Here is a 19563-nt window from a genome sequence, read left to right as displayed (position 1 = left end):
TCCTGCTCTTGTTTGGAAGAAACCAAAGTGGCTTACAGTCCATAATAAAATCACAATTAACAATACAAATATAATTTCAACTAACAAAAGCAATAAAGAACAGTATAACACAGCAAAAGCAACTGCAGCATCCAAAACCGAACTGCAGCAGAGGAAAAGGGGAAACAACCCTAACCAAAAAAAAGCAGAAGAGAAAATCAACAGCCCTCAGCCCAGCCCCTATAAATGTAGATATATGGCAGTTTACACAGAGAAATAATAAATAAATAAGATGGCTCCCTGACCCCAAAGGGCTCACATTCTAAAAAACACAAGATAGACACCAGCAACAGTCACTGGAGGTACAGTACTGGAGGTACTGTGCTGGCGGTGGATAGGGCCAGTTACTCCCCCACCCCCGCTAAATAAAGAGAATCAACAGGTTTAAAAGGTTCCTCTTTGCCCAGTTACCAGGGGTATACAACTGCTCATTCTTACTCATCCGTATTAAGAGTGCTCTACCAATCTTGTTTGCAAACTAATTCCAACATGATAATGCTCATGTTTGGGGGTGGGGTATTGTGTGATGATAAAAATGTCTATTTTGAGAACAAGTCAATGAAATAGTCTTTGGAAGAGTATGTCATCAGAGTCAATGGCTTGCTCAACTGGCTTGCTCATTAGGATGTTATGAAATCATTCTGTTTGTGCGTATATTATTCTGTCAGTTGTCAGGTAGGTCAGGTCAGTTGTCAGGCTTGCTCCTCTCCTAGCAACTGGCCAAATCTCCTTAGAGACAGCCACTTCACCTCCTGGGATAGAGGCCCACTTCACATCACTGCAGCTGCATTACACAAAAGGCGCCATTTTTTCATCAGCATCTAATCCTTCATTCAAAACAGTCCAATCTGAAAGTTATCACCCTGGTCAGCTCCTGCCCCGGGAGAGGGCACAGCTGGTGAACCAACGGAAGCTTTTAAAAACCAAAGCTTGATGTGAACCACCCCGAGCCATTTTTGGAAGGGCAGTATAGAAATCAAATAAATAAATAAATAAATAAAAAGACCTTCCTCACAACAATGACATCTAACGACCAAGTAGCAGAGCCTGGTCCAAGAGAACCCCTACACTACAGACCTGATTCTTAAGGAGGGGTGTGATCTCTGTAACTGGAACAAACCATCCTCTTACTCCAGGTTTATAGGGTCCCTCACCACCAGCTATAAGTCCATTATGTTTCAATGACACATTATTGCAGCAGAGACATGGGAAGCAACATGAGTCAGTGGGGCCAACAGGTCTTCCTGCAATGTGTAGCTTGGGGTCTAAACCTGTAGTCCCAGTTGCCCCTCCAGCACTTGTTGCTGCCTGTTTCCAGCTCCAGGAGCAGTCCAAGACTATTTGCTTCCTGAAGCGAAGTCGAGTATGATGCCCGCATCTTGGGCCATGCTTCAGGCCATGCTGCAGAGGCAGTGGCACATGAGCACTCTCAGACTATGCCACCAAATCAGGCAGTGGTGGAGGGGGTGTTCCAAGCTCAAGTTGCGGGCGAGAAGAAGAAATGCACTCCAGTAGGGGGGTCAATGAAGCGCATACCCCAGTGGAATGAGGAAAGGTAGTGGCAGTGAAAGGTGAGGTAGCACCTGTGGTGGCTGGGGCTCGGTGCATGCTGTCCTTATGTCCCCCCACATGCACACCAGGGGAACTGCCTCATCCTGTCTCATGGAAGCGGCACCCTGTCCAGCTTAGTAGACCAGAGTGTGTGCCAGAGGAAACTAGCTTAGTCCTGAAGCTTTTCCAAACGGAGACTGAGCACAGCTTTGAAACACTTAGGCTGGGGCGGAGGGTGGGGGGATACATACCAGAGAACCATTTACAGTGATGTCAGGATGGCGAGAGAAGATGCCATTCATAGAGTCAATGACAATTTTCAGCTTTGCTTCCAGCCATTCACAGTCACTACACATTATATGCATTCTAAAAAAGTAGCACATTGGTGTCGCGCTCAGAATGGCTTAACTTTAGGCACTTCCTGCGGCAGTAAAACCACCTGTCTGGGAAAGCCCCTGGTCTAGACATACAGGAGAATGAGGTGGAGCTGTAGAAGCAGAGTCCTGAAGGGACAGAATCAACTGTACCACTTCAGATTGTAAGTGGGGAATTGTGTCTTTGAATGCTCCCCTACACTAAATAATAATAATAATATTTTTAAAAAAATGCTGCCTCCTGCAAAAAGAAAACAAATCCAGAAGGAAGCAGGCTAGCCTAGAACCCTTGTTCTCATTAGTTAAGTTAGTTGGTTGCTTCTTGTAAGGATTTCATTCCACAGGGCAAAATTCCAAAATGGTACCAGCAACTGCAGTCTGAAGTGGTACAATCTCATTCTGCTGCATTGTAGGCTAGGCCTTAAACTTTGACCTTAACATGTGGCACAGATGCTGTAGTAGCTGGTAATTCATGCAATAGGCTAGCTATAGCAGTTTTAAGATTTTGAAATCCCCAGTTGATCACAGGGGTGGGTGTGTTAAAAGTTCTACAGCTATGGCATTTCCTACTTGACTTCCCCAGAAAAGGAAACAGCTGGAAGGGTGAGTAATAGTGAGTGGATTTTTTTTTTATTTTTTTTGCAGAATCATGCTACACACATAATACATACATATGCCCATGCATAGATGGTTTGGGAAGGGAAAAGATGGGAGCAGTAGTTCTAGCTGCAGAATAAGCAAATCATGCCAAAAAAGAAGCTGAGCGGAGCAATTGCATAACAGGCAAATAAACCCACAAAACCACTCACACCCGTCAGAAAGTGTCGTGGATGTTACTAGGCGCGGTCCCATGGTTACAATGCAGAGGGGTGATATGAATGCCTACACTCTGCCAGCTGCATGCCCTCAAGATGGGCAGTCATTTGCCCTGTCGCTACAGCACTGGGGCAACAGTACTAGGGTTTGAAACAAGTTGGGAAGCACCACACTGGTCAAGCAGACTGGAATGTGTAACAGAGTATTTTACTGCCTTGAGCCAAGCTTTCCAGTGAAATGATACCATTTACTGGAGCAGATTCCAGGCGGGGGGCTGGGGAGGGAGGAATCCTTTGAACCTGTTGTCCAAATGTCTAGAACTGTGGTTCTTAGAGCCAGATCAAATGAGACACAGGAGATCTGTGGTTGGATTTCCCAAGGTTTTCATCATTGCCATTCCCTCAAATATAAAACTTGGGTGGCTTCATGTCTATTGGTTTGGCAGCGAAACAGGGCACCCCAAACGAGGTAGTGGTTTGTTTCTGCGTATTCAGCGGGCCCCCTAGGTACAGAGCTGTATATATGTTTGAAAATTTAAAGAAAAAGACTTTTTAAAATGCCAAAGTGCCCAACAAGGGCCAGGGAGCTTCCAAGACTCAACATTCTGTAGAATATTGATAGCAGTTCAACCACCGAGTGTTACACTGAAGACGTTGGGGATAGAGGAAGGCAAATCGATGTGGCGAGTGAGGGAGCTGGCCTGCTCAAGGCTCTAACCCTTTACAGTAAGTATCTTGGGATGGTAAATTAGGGTTGCAGTGGGAAGTATGTTCTGAGGTTAAACAACACTCCTCCCTGCATTATACAGGGAGATGTCAGTTGAGAAAGGGAAAAGGACACTCCTTCCCTTCCCCAGTAGCCAGAAACCCATCTGCCTCTTGTGCTATGTAGCAACAAAGCACTACACAGCATGGAAGTGGGGGGCTTCAGGAGGGGAAAAGGAAAGAGCTACCCAGCCTGGAGGTTTTTCACACATGGCTCTATGCCTTGGGGTATCTGAAGAGCGAATCTGCTTCGCAGCAGATTCGAGGCATTTCTTCGCATAGCCATCAGCACCTCCATCAACATCTTTGGAGAAAGCAGAAGCCCCAGAGGTTTTTTTTCAAAAGCTGCTGGAAATAGAGGATTTTTTTTTTTTTAACCCCAGACATAACTCGGGCTAAGCCAGAATTCGCAGCCTCCCTTCAGAGAAAAACAAAGCCCTGTCTGCCCTGGTCCCTGATAGCCTGCAGGGAGGTCGGGTTAAATCCAGTGAATATGTGGACTGACAAACTCTAATCAGAAGTGGATTTGTGGGGAAGCCCTGTCGGTAAAACCTCCTGGACAGAGCTACAAAGCTCCTTCCCTGGAAGTTTTACAGACAGGGCTTCCCCCCGGAATCCACTCCTGATTGGAGTGTGCCAGTCCACACACTCCCGGGATTTAACCCGACCTCCCTGCAGGCTATCAGGGACCAGGACAGACAGGGCTTTGTTTTTCTCCGAAGGGAGGCTGCGAATTCTGGCTTAGCCCGAGTTATGTCTGGGGTTAAAAAAAAAAAAAAATCCTCTATTTCCAGCAGCTTTTGAAAAAAAAACTCTGGGGCTTCTGCTTTCTCCAAAGATGTTGATGGAGGTGCTGATGGCTATGCAAAGAAATGCCCCGAATTCGCTCTTCAGATACCCCAAGGCATAGAGCCATGTGTGAAAAACCTCCAGGCTGCGTAGAGTCCCGAACAGAAGCACCTCTGTTAGGTGCTGGAGATATATATATTGCAGTGTTTTGTTGCAGCTCCCTACTTATTTACTTTTGTTTAAAAAACTCAAAAGCAGCTGTGGGAGACTCTGATTTTGAGGGAGTGCTGATATAGTGGGGATGTAACCCTTCCCCCAAACTATAACCCCAATCTAAATTGCCTACAAAAACTGCTGTTAGCCCCACGGTGGAAGACATATAGATAACTGTATGCTAACAATTAATCAGTGGAGGCCAATTTTATGAGTGAAATAAATTTTTTAATTGGTGGGATGGGCACTTATTTTTACTTTCTTAGGATATTTTGGTGTTAGTGTATTACGGTAACAGTGAAGAAAAAATGCTACACTTGCTGACACACGTATATATCTATGCTCTTAGACGGACTTGGAGGACTTTAGCTCAAAACTGAATGTGCAAGTGTACGTAACAAATGGACCACAGTCTTTACACAGGCAAATGTCAATGTTAGGATACCCCAGAGGGGTAACAGACTCAGAGACAAAGCTTTTGACGCTTTTAAACAAAAAAATGAAAGTTTACTGAAAAAACAGAAGCACAATGTATATGGTGGCATTTGGCAACCTTAATATTGTCGCAGTTGTGCCAGAAATAAGGCAGCTCCCAAGGACTAGGTAAGGAGAAAGGGGGAGTGAGGGACTGAAATCTCTCACTACCTACAGCTGACAGGTGAATGTGGACAGAAGAAGGAAGAGAGATAGGGGAAAGAGGAAGGCATAGAGAAAAGGGAGATAATTAAGAGCAATTTAATACTTGTCCATATCTGCCGATTCATCCGTAACATCAAAAGAGATGACTTCCCACTAGGGAAAGATTTGGGGTTCCCCACAAAAGTGTTGTCCAAGTGAGGACAAGGAGAGGCGCCACAGTCTGGGGCATATCCCATGCTCACAGGTAGCCAAGGGGAGCACTGAGGTTCCCAGGCAGTCAGGGGCAGGTATGAGCCCACATAGGGAACTGTCTGGCCTCAAGGTCTTTAGGATTCCACTCAAGAGTCAAGGGGCTCTCAGGTAGTCACGCACAGGGACAGTTCCGTGCCAAGCCCATGCAGAGAATGGCTCAAACACTTGGCGTTCCAAGAGTGTCCAGGGCAATCCAGTGTTGGTCTCTCCGCAGTAGTCCCATGCAAGGCATGCTCAGGATAAGGGATTTCAGCTCAGTAGCAATCCTGCCTGGTCCCAACTTGACCTCAGCAACCCAGCTTAGAGGTAAAGGGTTTGAATATGCAGCGAGTACATGGCCGGATAGGCTCTGTGGCAGTAGCAGGCAGCTTGTGCCACTAGTCTTGCGTGACAGCAATAGCAGAGATGTTGCCCAGGAGCTTTCACATGCATGCCTGGGGGACAGGACTTTTTATAGTGTTCTGACCTTTGCAAAGTTCCAAAGGTGGCAAAACTTTAGGTTTCAAAGTGACAAAGGGGAACTTCTAAGTACCAGATTTGGAGAGGGTGTGTATGTGGTACTGGCTATTCAGAGGAAGCACAGAACGAAAGGGTGCTGTTTTGCTGAATCTGCATAGTTGATGTGGGACTTGAACCTCATTGCATTCCAGTGTGCGTGAACAGTTCAGAGGCTCTTTAGACTCAAAGACTCTAAGGATTCAGTAAGGGTGCACCACCTTTTGCTAGGCAGCTTTTGCACTGGTTCAGTCTGCTTGATCCAAGCAGAGGCCAATCCCCTCCTGGCACCAATTGCCTATACATGCTCCATTTCCATTACTTTCTGTAGAAAGCCAGGATTCTCAAAGAAGAGGTGATGGGTGGGGGGGCAGGGGCTTTCTGGTAACTGAAAAGACTATTAAAGATCATATTTATTTCTGATATGTTACTATCTAATGAATTATCTTATATTTCCTCTACAATCTGTAGAGGTTTTAGTTCTCTGTAAGTTTATTTTACATTTAATCAATCTGCAAACAGGCATATTATGAATCAACTACTTTAAAAAAGTTGAAAGGCCTAGATATAATGTGAATTTATATGCAGAAGATTTCTCTTTGTTGTATGTAGTTCACAGTTTCATAGAGAAATGCAACAACTTGTTTCCAGAGGGTACCTGTGTTACTCTGTTCCAGCAAAACCTACAAAAAGTCTTATAGCACCTTAAAGACTAACAAATTTATTTCAGCATCAACTTTGGAGATAAGAGTCCACTTCATCAGATGCATGAAGTGACAGTGGCCTGTGTACAACTCAAGTCAGTGAGCAAAGAGGTGTAGCTGGAACAACCTTGAAAATCCTAACTCAGCATTTCCCAATTTTTTGATACTTGGGAGACTCTCCCCCCGCCCCCTGCAATAAAAGTGCACACTCTTATACTGGGTGGGAAAGACACATACTTTCTCAAACAGCTCCCAAAACAATGGGCAGGCATCCTCTGTGGAACTGCAGGATAGCCCGGTTAACATTGCCTCCTGGTGGCCTGACCTTCCCTCTGCCCAGAGATGGGATTCTGCTTTCGGAGCAAGGGTGCTGCCCCGGGGATTCCTCTGTGCTTGTCAGCTGTCGCATGGGCTGCATCAGGAAATGTTGGTGCATCCTTACTCCCACCTTTGGGATGGTGGGAGTTTCCCATACATCGGGGAAAAAGAGAGGGGATTCAATGCTCTACAGAGCCTCACCACTTCAATGGGCATCAAGTGGAAGATGACATCAAAGATGGTAATAATTTGTCAAAACACCCTTCAGACCTCTTCCTGGTGCATACTAGTATGCCTTGGCACACCATTTGGGAGTCGCTGCCCTGGCTCCTCTAAATCGGAGTTGTTACCTAAGGATGTGGTTCAATGTTGTGGTTCAATGTTGGCAAGTGTAAAGTGATGCACATTGGGACGAAAAACCCCAACTTCAAGTATACGCTGATGGGATCTGAGCTGTCGGTGACTGACCAGGAGAGGGATCTTGGGGTCGTGGTGGACAGCTCGTTGAAAGTGTCGACTCAATGTGCGGCAGCTGTGAAAAAGGCCGATTCCATGGTAGGGATTATTAGGAAGGGGATTGAAAACAAAAATACTAATATTATAATGCCCTTATACAAAACTATGGTGTGACCACACTTGGAGTACTGCGTACAATTCTGGTCATCACATCTAAAAAAGGACATTGTAGAACTGGAAAAGGTGCAGAAGAGGGCAACCAAGATGATCAGGGGCCTAGAGCACTTTTCTTATGAGGCAAGGCTACAACACCTGGGGCTTTTTAGTTTAGAAAAAAGATGACTGCAGGGAGACCTGATAGAGGTCTATACAATCATGCATGGTGTGGAGAAAGTGGATAGAGAGAAATTCTTCTCTCTCACACACAACACTAGAACCAGGGGTCATCCCCTGGGGAGTTGCAGGGGAATAACAGCAGGAGGGAGGGCATGCCCTCAACTCCTGCCTGTAGGCTTCCAGTGCATCTGGTGGGCCACTGTGTGAAACAGGATGCTGGACTAGATGGGTCTTGAGCCTGATCCAGCAGGGCTGTTCTTATGATAACAGTCCTGAGAGAACCACCAATAAATCTTGATCGAATCATCAAACTGAAGGCAGTGAAGCCTCCCTCTTCATATTTTATTCTCCCTGAGATGAGGGAGAGTGGATCAGATGGAACTTCCCTGATCAAGGCAGTTGCTACTCTCAGGCTGAAATCACACCTGCATTTTAAACCAGTTTAATTCTCACTTAAGACCCTTCCCCTGGTAACAATGCACAACACCAACATTCACAAATTACAAATTATGCTTTCCCCAGTATAATGTCACCACCTACCTGGCTGCCGATAGGTTTCCGGGCAAAATACAAAGTACTAGTTATAACTTATAAAGCCCTAAACGGCTTAGATCCTGGGTATTTAAGAGAGCATCTTTCTCGCTACGAACCCCACCGCCCATTGAGGTCACAACTCGTTTGGTGGCTACACAGAGACGGGCCTTCTCGGCTGCTGCCCCAAGATTGTGGAATGCACTCCCTGCTGAATTACAATCCTCCCCATCTCTGGCTATTTTTAAAAAACATTTGAAAACCCTTCTTTTTACCCAAGCCTTCTCAGGTTTTTAATTTAAAAATACTGTTAATTTTATGGTTTTTAAATTATTGTATTGTTTTAACTTTTATATGTGTTATATGTTTAACTGTTTTAACTTTTATGTGTGTTTTAATTGTTGTTAGCTGCCCAGAGACATAAGTTTGGGCGGGGTATAAATTTAATAAATAAATACAATACAACACAATACCTCCCCAACGACTGCACCTTGCCCTTGCCTATTCCAGATGCTGGCCTGTAACACCCTGCAGCAAGATTAAGATGCAGTTCTATATTATAACATGTAAGCTTTAGCTTTGCTTTCCAGATTACCTGCCTGCCTAGTAGTGCCATTGTTTTGTATATAAAGTGAAAATGGCAAGAATACTTTGCTTTGTATAAAAGATAAGCATTATTTAATTTGACTTCTTCAGTGCCTTGCTGCTTTTCTTTTTTAAAAATTGAGATATTACTATGCACTCCAGTGCTGGCACACACATGTGGATTTTTAATAAATGAAAAACATCTTTAAAGCACTTGGAAATTAAGGACATGAAGGAAGGAGGACACAAACAGGTAATGACCCCTGCTAACTTGGCCAAGAGGCACCTTTTAACATGGCGATTCTCTTTATTTAGCAAGGGGAGAGTAACTGGCCCTATCCACCCCCAGCACAGTTCCTCCAGTGATTGTTGCTGGTGTCTATCTGATGTTTCTTTTTAGATTGTGAGCCCTTTGGAGACAGGGAGACATCTTATTTATTTATTATTTCTCTATTATTTCCCTGAGCCATTTTTGGAAGGGCAGTATGTATAGATAGATAGATAGATAGATAGATAGATAGATAGATAGATAGATAGATAGATAGATAGATAGGTTTCTAGATACACGACTGAGGACACAGAAGAAAACAAGGTGCCCATTTTGCCTTCTTTATGTATAGACATTACCTTTAGAGGACAGTGCAGTGGGGAGGCAGATCCAGCACCACAAGCCAGCTTCTTTTGCTGCTGTGCTCCATTTTCCTTTGCTGAACTTGCAGTGTGTTTGTTTTTGTTTCTTCTTCTTTCTCCTCTCACTTTCATCTAAAGCAGAAAAGAGTTTGGCTCAGAATCAGGGCTCCTTCCACCCCCCTCCCCGTAGTTTGTCAAGAGCTCTTGCATGGCACCAGTGGTGTCTTCCCCACATTCCTGCAGAGATGGGCAGACTTCAAGCTCTCAGAAGGATCAACTTAATTTTTTTATTAGGCCATCAAGGTCTATGAGCCAGAACCCACTGCAAAATCATGGATGGGAATGTGGCGCCAGATGCACAATGGTGGCTCAGGGGGCGGAGTTAATTATCTACTGCAGCCTCTGAACCACTGGGGGAAAGCTGCATATACAAAGTAAAAATCTATAGAATTCAGGGGTGTTTCTCAGAAGATCTGGGTCCTCAGCCCATAGCCCACCTCTTGTAATTAAACTCATACCCCCACAAGAATTACGTCTGACTCCTCCCCAAAGGGAAACGGGAGGTGACAAGTGCTGTATTGGGGGCTGCAGCATCTGTTTTGTATCTAGCACAGCACCTTTTAGGGAGGAGACCATTCCATTCACTGGGGGCCCAAGCCCCATGCACCACTGCCTAATGATGCTCCTGCTACAAAGTAGAGATTTCTCACACAAAACTCTACAACTGAGCAGCACAACAGCAACACAAAGACCTGATCAAAGGCAACTAAAACTCATTTACAGTTGATAGACACCGAGGCTGAAAAAACAAGCAATTAGGACACAAAGCCAGCCACGACAGAGCAGTATTTATTGCTTGTGATTGTTAAACTATTGAGGAGTCAGAAACCCATGATGATCTATTTAAAATCACCCAAAGATCTACCAGAAGATCCCTTTTTGTCCATCCCTGCTCTGCTGCATGTTTTATGTGGTTGAAGGATGCCATGGCTTTGAGCAATGAATGGCAGGGTTCCCAGAACCCTGCAAACCTGAGTTGTTGTAGTAGAAACCATTGCTAGTAGGCAAATGCATAGTGGCGTCATTTTCTCCCTTTTAAAAAGTGACCCCTTTTTAAAAGAGACACTCCTCTATGGGAAGGAGGAGATATTAACATGCTTGAAAACAAAAGGCTTTTCCCAAATTTGCACAGCTCTGTGGGAAAGTGGTAAGTGGATGGCTGATACCTGAATGAACTTCAGGCAGAACATTGCTGTTTACAGGAAGTTTTTCATACCCAGCTATTAGCTCGCATCTCCTCCAGAATGGAGGTTTGCGTTCACATATCGGCCAAATTTACTCCAAAGTTCCTGAGGGCTTCACACACAATTTGGGTTTTTCATCATGTGTTATCGAGTGTAGCCCGATTTACATCCAGGGTTAAAAAAAATCCATTTTCTTGCATTGGTTTTTCTGGCCAACTTCAAACTTTCAGTAAAGCCTTGCAGAAAACCCATGGTAAAGCCTGCTTTCTGGGAAAGCTCCAGGGAGTTCCCCACTGAAAAACCCAAACTGTGTGTGAAGTGCTCTCTGATAGCTTGCAGGGACTTTGGGGTAAATATGCCCAATATGTGAATGCACACACCCTCCATTCTGGAAGAGATGTGAGCTAAAGGAATTCAAAAGCCCTGTGTGAAAAACTTCCTGGTGTTAGAAAAATCAGAGGAATGTTAAATGCCTGTAATCGACCTGTAAAACCATCAAGCAATTTGAAAACATGATACAAGTGCCTTTAAAACTGCACATCTGTCTTTCACGCAAGCATACCAACAATGGGACAGAGGCTCAAGAGCCCTTTAAAGTAATACATGTGATGATATTATTATTATTATTATTATTATTATTACATTTATATCCCGCTCTTCCTCCAAGGAGCCCAGAGCTGTGTGTACTACATACTTGAGTTTCTCTTTCACAACAACCCTGTGAAGTAGGCTAGGCTGAGAGAGACGTGACTGGCCCAGAGTCACCCAGCTAGTTTCATGGCTGAGTGGGGATTTGAATTCGGGTCTCCCCGGTCCTAGTCCAGCACTCTAGCCACTACACCACGCTGGCTCTCCGTTTCAGAGTTCATACTCAAGATGACATAACACAGATTAGTTAACCCCTCTGCACCCTTTAACCACCCTGCTGTACTCACACACACAAAACAAAAACAAAATACATGGTGGTACCAAAAATGAATTTATCCCACCCTATTGGTGCATGCTTGGGCATTAAGTGGAAACAGTTAAAACTGCATGGGACTGGGACAGCTCCTGGTTTGAGGGGGCCTTCAAGGAGGTCTCTTCTTCTTACCATGGCAGCAGGTGGAAGTTTTCTTCATTCTTGGTGGGCCAGCAGCCGCCACAATAGCATTCTAGCAGGCAGCTCTGGCCCGCCATGTCCCCCAACACATAGCACCACCACAATCCTCCACATGATGCTATAAAGGCAAAAACAAATAAAACTATGGCACGTAGCAGTCACCAGTTAGGATGCTGATGTGGCTGAGGCTGGCCTGTTAAGGAGAAAAGAAACCTGGGTCCATGGCTATGGTCGAGGAGGGGGCCCTCGCAGCCAGGAGCCATGGGTCTTCCTCAGAAGAGGAATAAACAACACATCAGCAGTGGGCCCCTTGGGGCACTGGGTCTTCAGCAACTGCCCAAAGGTGCCTTGTGTTGAAGGTGCCCTTGGCTTGGGACCTGGGGTGGTGGTTGTTTTCTGGAATAAGCAAGGTCTACAAAGATACACTCTTTAAGGAAGCACCTTTCCCTGAATCAGTCTCCCCATGCATTACAATCATCTGGAGAAACTCTGCTTCTCCCATCAGGCACAAAACATTTTGCCATGAAAAGCACAGCCTTTTTCTCAGCAGTATGAAAACAGCAGCGCCCAGCAGATCTTTTCTAATAACTCAGGTTTACTAACAACTCACTGGAAAAGTCCAGTGCATAGAACGATTAAGGAAGTAGGAGGAGGAGAGCTTACCCACGAGACTGTTTTTAATCCATCTGGTCCTAGAGCTTTTGTTGTTGATGATGATTATATTATTATCATCAACATATTGCTTTTCAACAGAAACGTTCTCAAAGCAGTTTACATAGAAGAAGAAGAAGAAGAAGCTGGTTCCTTGTGCTCAAAGGGCTCACAAATTTAAAAGAAACACAAGGTAGATGTCAGCAACAACTACTGGAAGGATGCTGTGCTGGGCTCAAATAGGGCCATTTGTTTTCCCTCTTCTAAAAATAAAGAGAAGAATCACTACTTTGAAAGGTGCCTCTTTGCCCAGTTAGCAGTGGGAAGCCCCTGTTTAAGTCCCTGACGATAAAATATGGGCCTAAGCAGTTAAACACATATTTTTGCAGCAAAATGGAAAGTTTGTTCCAGTTTACTCCCATGGCTTTCTCATCCTGAGGCCTTCTAAACTTAAAGGGGCAGTACACCACCACAATGTCAATTGTGTAACCTTTTTCCAAGGGTGTTTTATCAGGCTCAGGCCACTGAGTCCTGCAATGAAGAGCAGGTTGAACAAGAAGACCTCCAATGCCCCTTCCAGCTCTAAATTTTTAAGGACAAATGAGGTACCAATTTTTGTTTCTCTGCGCATATGGGGATTGTTGATCTGGTATCTGAGTGTTAATAGCAATTGCTATCTGTAGCAAATTGTTTTGTTTTGTTTTCCACTTTCTGCAGCAGCTAAATGTTGCGTATTGACTTTAAGGATGGTTTAATTGGTTTAATTATTCTTTAGACTATTATATGCTTGTTTCACAGTACTGCAAGCCACACCAAGGTGTCAATACAAGCTTAAATGGGGAGACAGCACTTTTAAATAACCTTCTGTTTGTGGCATCCCTCTTTTTTTCCTTCCCAAGCATCAGTTTCTATGGTGCCTGGGTATGAATCCTCAAGCAGCAATTCCTCTCACGAGCAGGGTTAAAGGTGGTAGGCTGTGTTTGTCTTTGCATGAGGTGTAGCCATGTGCCTGTGACACCAGCAGGATTTATGAGTCCTCATTAAAGCTAAGGAGATCATGCTCCCGACAGAGAATAACAGCTGGTAAGCAGGCCTCTTGGCTCTCCCGAGGGCACAGCAGGTTCCTAGCTTCTGCCTCTTTTTCAGGCCTCTTGGGGGCCACTTCTCAAGTTACTTTCGAACAGGGTGATTAATGCTGATCCTCCCAGAGCAAGAAGTCCAGCTGCTTCTCATTGGCCAGCTCATTCACTGCGCTCTAGCAAAGGTACAGCTGCCCATTGACTGGGTAACCTAAACCCACCTTGCCTGTTTTCCTACTGCCACCTGACCTTCCCTGCCCATCCTCACTTCTCATTTGTCATTCTCTGGTTTCATGCTCACATAAGCCCTGTTCATACGTTATGCTCAACACTCGTATGGTGTATGGTATACACAGGTGCAGTTATTTACATCTATTTATATACTACCCTTCATCCGCAGGGCGGTTAACAAGACAGAAACAATTCAATAAAAACATAACAAATGCCACTAAAAGTTCAAAAGGGGCCAAGGACAGCTCATTGGCCAAGAGCCTGGAAAAAAAGGGCAGTTATTCACATGTTATGCCGAACACAGGTTCAGCAGTACACTTTAGCCCTATTCAGGAGTTCAGCTAAGAAAGTCCTGCACTCGGTTTGTGTCCCCAGGTTCACTTTTAACATGAACTCAGGTAAATTCATTTACAGAAAACATGTATGAGTGTACAGGCTTCTATACACTTGCTGTCTGATTAGGGCTACATACATAGAGGGATGTCTGTTCTGACTGAAGCTATTCCTGGATATGTTTTTCAGTCGTTTTTTCCCCCCAATTAAAGAAGATCTAATGGAGATTTCCATTAAAATCTCCAGGACTGCTTTCAATATAGTCACCTGGGTATTTTTCACACAGGGCTTTTAGCTCCCATCTCCCCTGGAATGGAGGGTGGGCGTTCACATATCGGCCAGATTTACTCCGAAGTCCCTGCAAGCTCTTGGGGAGCACTTCATACACAATTCGGGTTTTTAATTGCACATTAGAATGTAGCCCCATTTATATCCAGGTTAATAATAATAATTTTTTTTTGGTCATTTGGGGCAACTTCACACTCGCAGTAAAGCCTCCTGTGTGAAAAACACCCTGGAAATTCATGCCGGTTCCTGGAGACTCCAGGCTAATCCTGGAGGGCTGCCAACCCTACTACATAATGGCCTGGTTCACACGATCATTTGAATCTAGGTTTAATGTGGGTTGCTGACATTAGCATGATTGAGTGAACCTACACTAAGGTAGTTTGTGGCCTGAGATGAACCTGAAGTTCCTGCTGTGACATGGCATGGGTTCACACAATCATATTAATGTTGGTGACCCACATTAAACCTAGATTTGAACAACAGTGTGAACCAGGCCTTGGTCTAGCTTATGGACGCTAGAAAATATTTTGGCAGGGACCATAGCATGTCTCTGCTTTGTAGAGCACCTGGCACCCTATCCATACTTTTTTCCAAGGTATGGAGAGGGCATCAGTCACATGATGGGTTGTCAAGCTCTGCATGCTCCGGGACAGGACCAATCAAAATTCAGCATATCCTCTACCCCCTTCAGCTCCGCCTTATGTGACCCAGTTCTGGTCCTGTCTCGCTCCGTGGACAGTCCTGTTGTGTGAGATCTCAGCCTTTTCTAATCTTTATTCTATATATTCTTCTGTGTGCAAGGGTGGGGGGAAGGAGTTGCATGTGTCGGTTTTTACTTTCGGTCTTTTCTGCCTCAGTGTCTTTACCACAGTTACATAAGGCGGAGCTGAAGGGGTAGAATTTTGATTGGCCCTGTCTCGGAGCATGCAGAGCTTGACAACCCATCATGTGACGGATGCCCTCCCCGTACCAGAAAAAGAACCCTTCATGGTAAGTCTACCAATGTTTCTTTCTGGGAATAAGCCTCTTTGAACTTGGTGGTACTCACTGCTGAGAGAACAAGACTGCAATCTGTTCCTACAAAATTCAGGTTAAAAAGGAGTTGTTGCTGTAGTAATAGCAGAACATAACACCAGCTCTCCCAAAAACTATTAAGAGAGCCTGCAGTCACTGCTCTTAGCAGCAGAGAGTATAAAGGAGCCTGCTAATGATTGTTCTAGAGCCAGCAGCTTTATGCTTCTGTCTGTAGATGGAACATTCGTAAAACCAACCATTTTAAAAACCAACTCCCCCAAACAGTAGCTCAATCTCCGGTTTGGACTTTGAGCAAAACCCCTTCACAGCCTAAGGACCCAGCCATCGTGGAATTCAGGGAACTGCAGCTCTAAGAAGAGTTAGGAAGTGCTGCCAAATCATTCCCAGCTCCCTCACAAAACCACAGTCTCCAAGGTTGTTTGGGGGAAGCCCTGATCATTTAACTGGTTTCAAGCTACTTTTTATTAGTAGTGCAGATATGGCCTCCTTTAAAAAAAGAAGAAGAAAACATCAGGCAGTTATGAAACCAGATGGCAACCCTATTTCTGAAATACTTTCAGAAGTTGTTTTGTGTCTACAAAGCCATCCAAATGTAATATCTGGGTAATGGGGTGGGGTGGGGGGGAATTGCCTTCAACGTATAGCATGGTCACAGGGGATGGGCCCCAGCTCAGGGGAGGAGCATCTGCTTTGCATGCTGAAGGTCCGAGGTTCAGTGTCCCTGACATCTCCAGGCGGCTTTACACACAGGGCTTCTGCCCCGAATCTCCTTCAGAAGAGAGTGTGTGCATTCACACACCAGCCAAACTTACCTCAAAGTCCCTTCGAGATTCTTGGACCCACTCCACACATACAAACTGGGCTTTGTGATGAGAATTCTAGCTTAGCTGAATGTATGGTTTTTAAAATGCTGGTTTTAAGCTACTTTTTCTGAAAACGCCCGGAGCAAATGGGAGAGGTGCTGATATAGAATCATTAGCATGATAAGAGAGATACTCTTTACAAATGCAGATCTATCTCTGCAGGGAACTCTCTCTCCCACCCACCCCCACCCCCATTGGCTAGAAGGAAAACACTGACGCCTGCCATGTGGACTTGTTTCAAAAGAAAACACAAGAGCAGAGGGGAGGGGCTGCAGCGAGTGTACTTCAAAGTAGCTTCGCTCAACATTGACCCCGAAGCCTGAAGCCAAGTGTGAATAACTCCCTGGTAGGGCTGGGAAAGACCACTATTTGAAGCCCTGGAGAGCTGCTGCCAGTCACAGTAGACAATACTGAGCTAGATGGTCCGGTGGTTTGACTTGGTAGATGTCAGCTTCCTATGTTCCACAGAGCTTTAGTCACAGAAAAAAGTGACATTCTCCTCAAAATGGTTCATAGGAAGATATACTTTCCCACTTCAGCTTGCCAGCCGATTGCAGCCAGAGGCCCTTCTCTCAGTGATTCCGGTGCTTTCCAGATTTAAACCCTACCACAGGGATGAAATGCTTCAGCTTGTATTGAACAGAATCCCCAGAATCTAAAACTCCTACAATGGGAAAATACGGCCACTTTTCTACAACGGACTTGCAACATTGTAGCACTATAACGCAAAGACGAATTCTGAAATAAGGCATTGGAAATGTGAACATCACCTTGCTGTCAGTGCAGGGACTGCGGTGTCACCACACAGGAAGTGTGGAAGCACACTTAGCAGATTCATAGTGATTTCTGTTGTAGGGTTTAATCTGGAAAGCACCTCTGTGTCACTGGGTAGTTCAGCCAATCATGCCACAGGCTTCACCACCACCACCACTGTAAAATACCACACACACACACACACACACACACACTTAATGCTGTGGTTTTCAAAGTATACTTTGCGGAGCCTGGGGATTAATCAGAAGCTCATCGGGGATTCCTCAATCAGAGGATTAGTAAAGGCATTGGGGTGGAGCGAGACCAGCAGCGGGCCGGGTTCAGTCCACTGCTATGGCCCTAGCCCTGCCCCCTGCGTCAGACATGTCTGATGCAGGGCACGTGGCTTAGCTTGCAAACGGGGCCACGCAGCCCCATTTGTGGACAAAGTCCAGCCAGTGCTGCAATCGCAGCACAGCCAGAGTAGCTCTCCCTGCCTTTAAAAGGCAGGAAGAGTCACTCCCGGCCATGCTGCAAACACGCAGCACTGGCCAGTTTTTGCTCATAAACGGGGGCATGCGGTCCTATTTGCGAACAAAATAATGCCCCTGTGTCTGATGTCAGACGCAGGAGCGTGGCTGGGGCGTGAGGTGTGGCCCCTGAAGGGCGGCGGCCCAGGTTCCTTGAACCCATTTGTGCAATGGTGGCTCTGCCCTTGAAAGGCACACTCATTTCCTTGAGCAGAAGTCTCTATTGATCTTCCCCTGCACCGTGCCGCCATGGGAGACCCTAGGATGGACACTAAGGCTATTCACGTTACAGTGCATGTGTGTACAGCTCTCTGTGCATGCGTATGTTTTCCTGATAGGCATGTTCCTTTTAAAAGTGAACCCAGGGACTGGAAACCATGAAACTGTATAGGGTATGTACTTCTGTAAATGTGTTGAATATACTATGTGAACAGTGGCACATGTGTATAGATCAGTTAGCACATACAACATAATGGGGCTATTCACACAACCGTGCGGGCAGGTGGGAAGGCAGGGTTCAACCTACCTTCCTCCAGATGACTGATCTTTGTCCCTTTGGCACAGGAGCTGAACACCCACACAACCTGTGCTGCTCTCAGCCGTGCAGATCAGCAGAAGCTAGGACTCATTTCCCCAGCCTCCAGGCACTCTGGGTGCCCATCTCTGTATCTCGTCGGGCTCTATGTATCTCCACTTGTTCCCACGACCTTGGCTAAGAGCCAGGCTTAGGAGCGGGGTTCGGTTGGGTGCTCCACACGAGCAGCCTATGCTCACAAGAACAGCCTCAATATATGAATAGCCCTTCTCAGTTCAGGAGGGCACAGGTGAGACATAACGGGCTTGGCTGGTGCTCTGCATAAAGTACAAGTATGCCTGCCTGGAACACTTCTCAGAATTCTATACAACATGCAAGGGATTCTATGGCAGATGCATAGAGGCTCCTCAGCATATTAGTCACATGAGCTGGTTAGGATGAATACCAGCTTCTTCGTCCTCTCCTCAGGGCCCCCACAGCCTCATCATGTGAAGAAGCTGGTGTTCATCTGAACTGGCTCTATGAAAAGAGTTCTCTGAAGGTGAAACATTTAAAACCGTCTACCTTAGTGCAATTTAACATAGGGTTTTCTTAAGTGAAAGACTACACCTTCCAGCATCCTTCCTCTAGTTGTAGCTGTCACTGATACCCTGAAGGAAGGGGCCACGCCATTGGTACCAGTGGCAGCTTCTATCCCAGGGCAAATAAGCAGCCATAGGGGGCCTGAGCAGGACCGCAAGAAGAAGAAAGGCTTAACCCCATTCCTCATGTGCTGTCATTCAAATCTGGTGTTGGTGGGGGGGGTGTTTAAAAAAAGAAAGATGGAACTGCACTGACAGGGTTAACACCATGTGTCATTTGATAGTAAGATCCTATATGAGGGATTTTAAAGCCTCTTCCTTTCTATAATGGTGATGAACAGTTTTTCTTTCTAAAATAATTCAGACGAGTTCTTGATCACAGTGGAAAATCATCATAAACACATTGCCTGTATCACCTAGTCACATCAAGATGCTATATTATTATTGTTATGGGCTGAGATGGTGAGGAAAATAACTCCAAGTAACTTGTCCTTTTAATTTCAAGGGTACGACTTTGAGTAATTTCTCTCATCATGCCAGTCCATCATATTTATAGACCACTTTATACAGCCCTGCCACAGCACAGGGGATTGGCATGAGCAGAGCAGGCTTCATCCTGCTTAAATCCACACGGATGTCCGGCGCTTGATGGATTCCTCAAGCAGTCACACTGCAGTCACTGATTAATGCTATTAGACCTACTTCTTACATAAGGGTTGCATTTGTTTCCCCTCAATGGATAAATTCTTCATGGTTGTCAGCAGAGAAAAACACTTGGTTGATTTCTGGAACTGGAGGAGGAGAAGAGAGGGGAGGGGAAGGGCGATGAAGACTCCCTAATGTTAA

General features: G+C 45.4%; 1 protein-coding gene across 13 annotated transcripts in view; it reads right to left on the bottom strand.

Moving 5' to 3' along the window:
• RARG (retinoic acid receptor gamma) overlaps positions 1–19563 on the bottom strand; it is a 328355-nt gene that overhangs the window by 272574 nt on the left and 36218 nt on the right. For 12 of the 13 annotated variants that reach the window (XM_053294818.1, XM_053294820.1, XM_053294822.1 and 9 more), the window contains one exon: positions 9490–9624. The exons of the other annotated variant lie outside the window; for it this stretch is intronic. The gene's annotated coding sequence lies outside the window, so the exon portion shown is untranslated. The remainder of the gene's footprint in view (positions 1–9489; positions 9625–19563) is intronic. 13 annotated transcript variants of the gene reach the window in all.

This window comes from Hemicordylus capensis, chromosome 2, assembly GCF_027244095.1.
Source record: "Hemicordylus capensis ecotype Gifberg chromosome 2, rHemCap1.1.pri, whole genome shotgun sequence".
In the NCBI taxonomy this organism is placed as follows: Eukaryota; Metazoa; Chordata; class Lepidosauria; order Squamata; family Cordylidae; genus Hemicordylus; species Hemicordylus capensis.
This window is presented reverse-complemented; position numbering and strand designations above follow the sequence as displayed.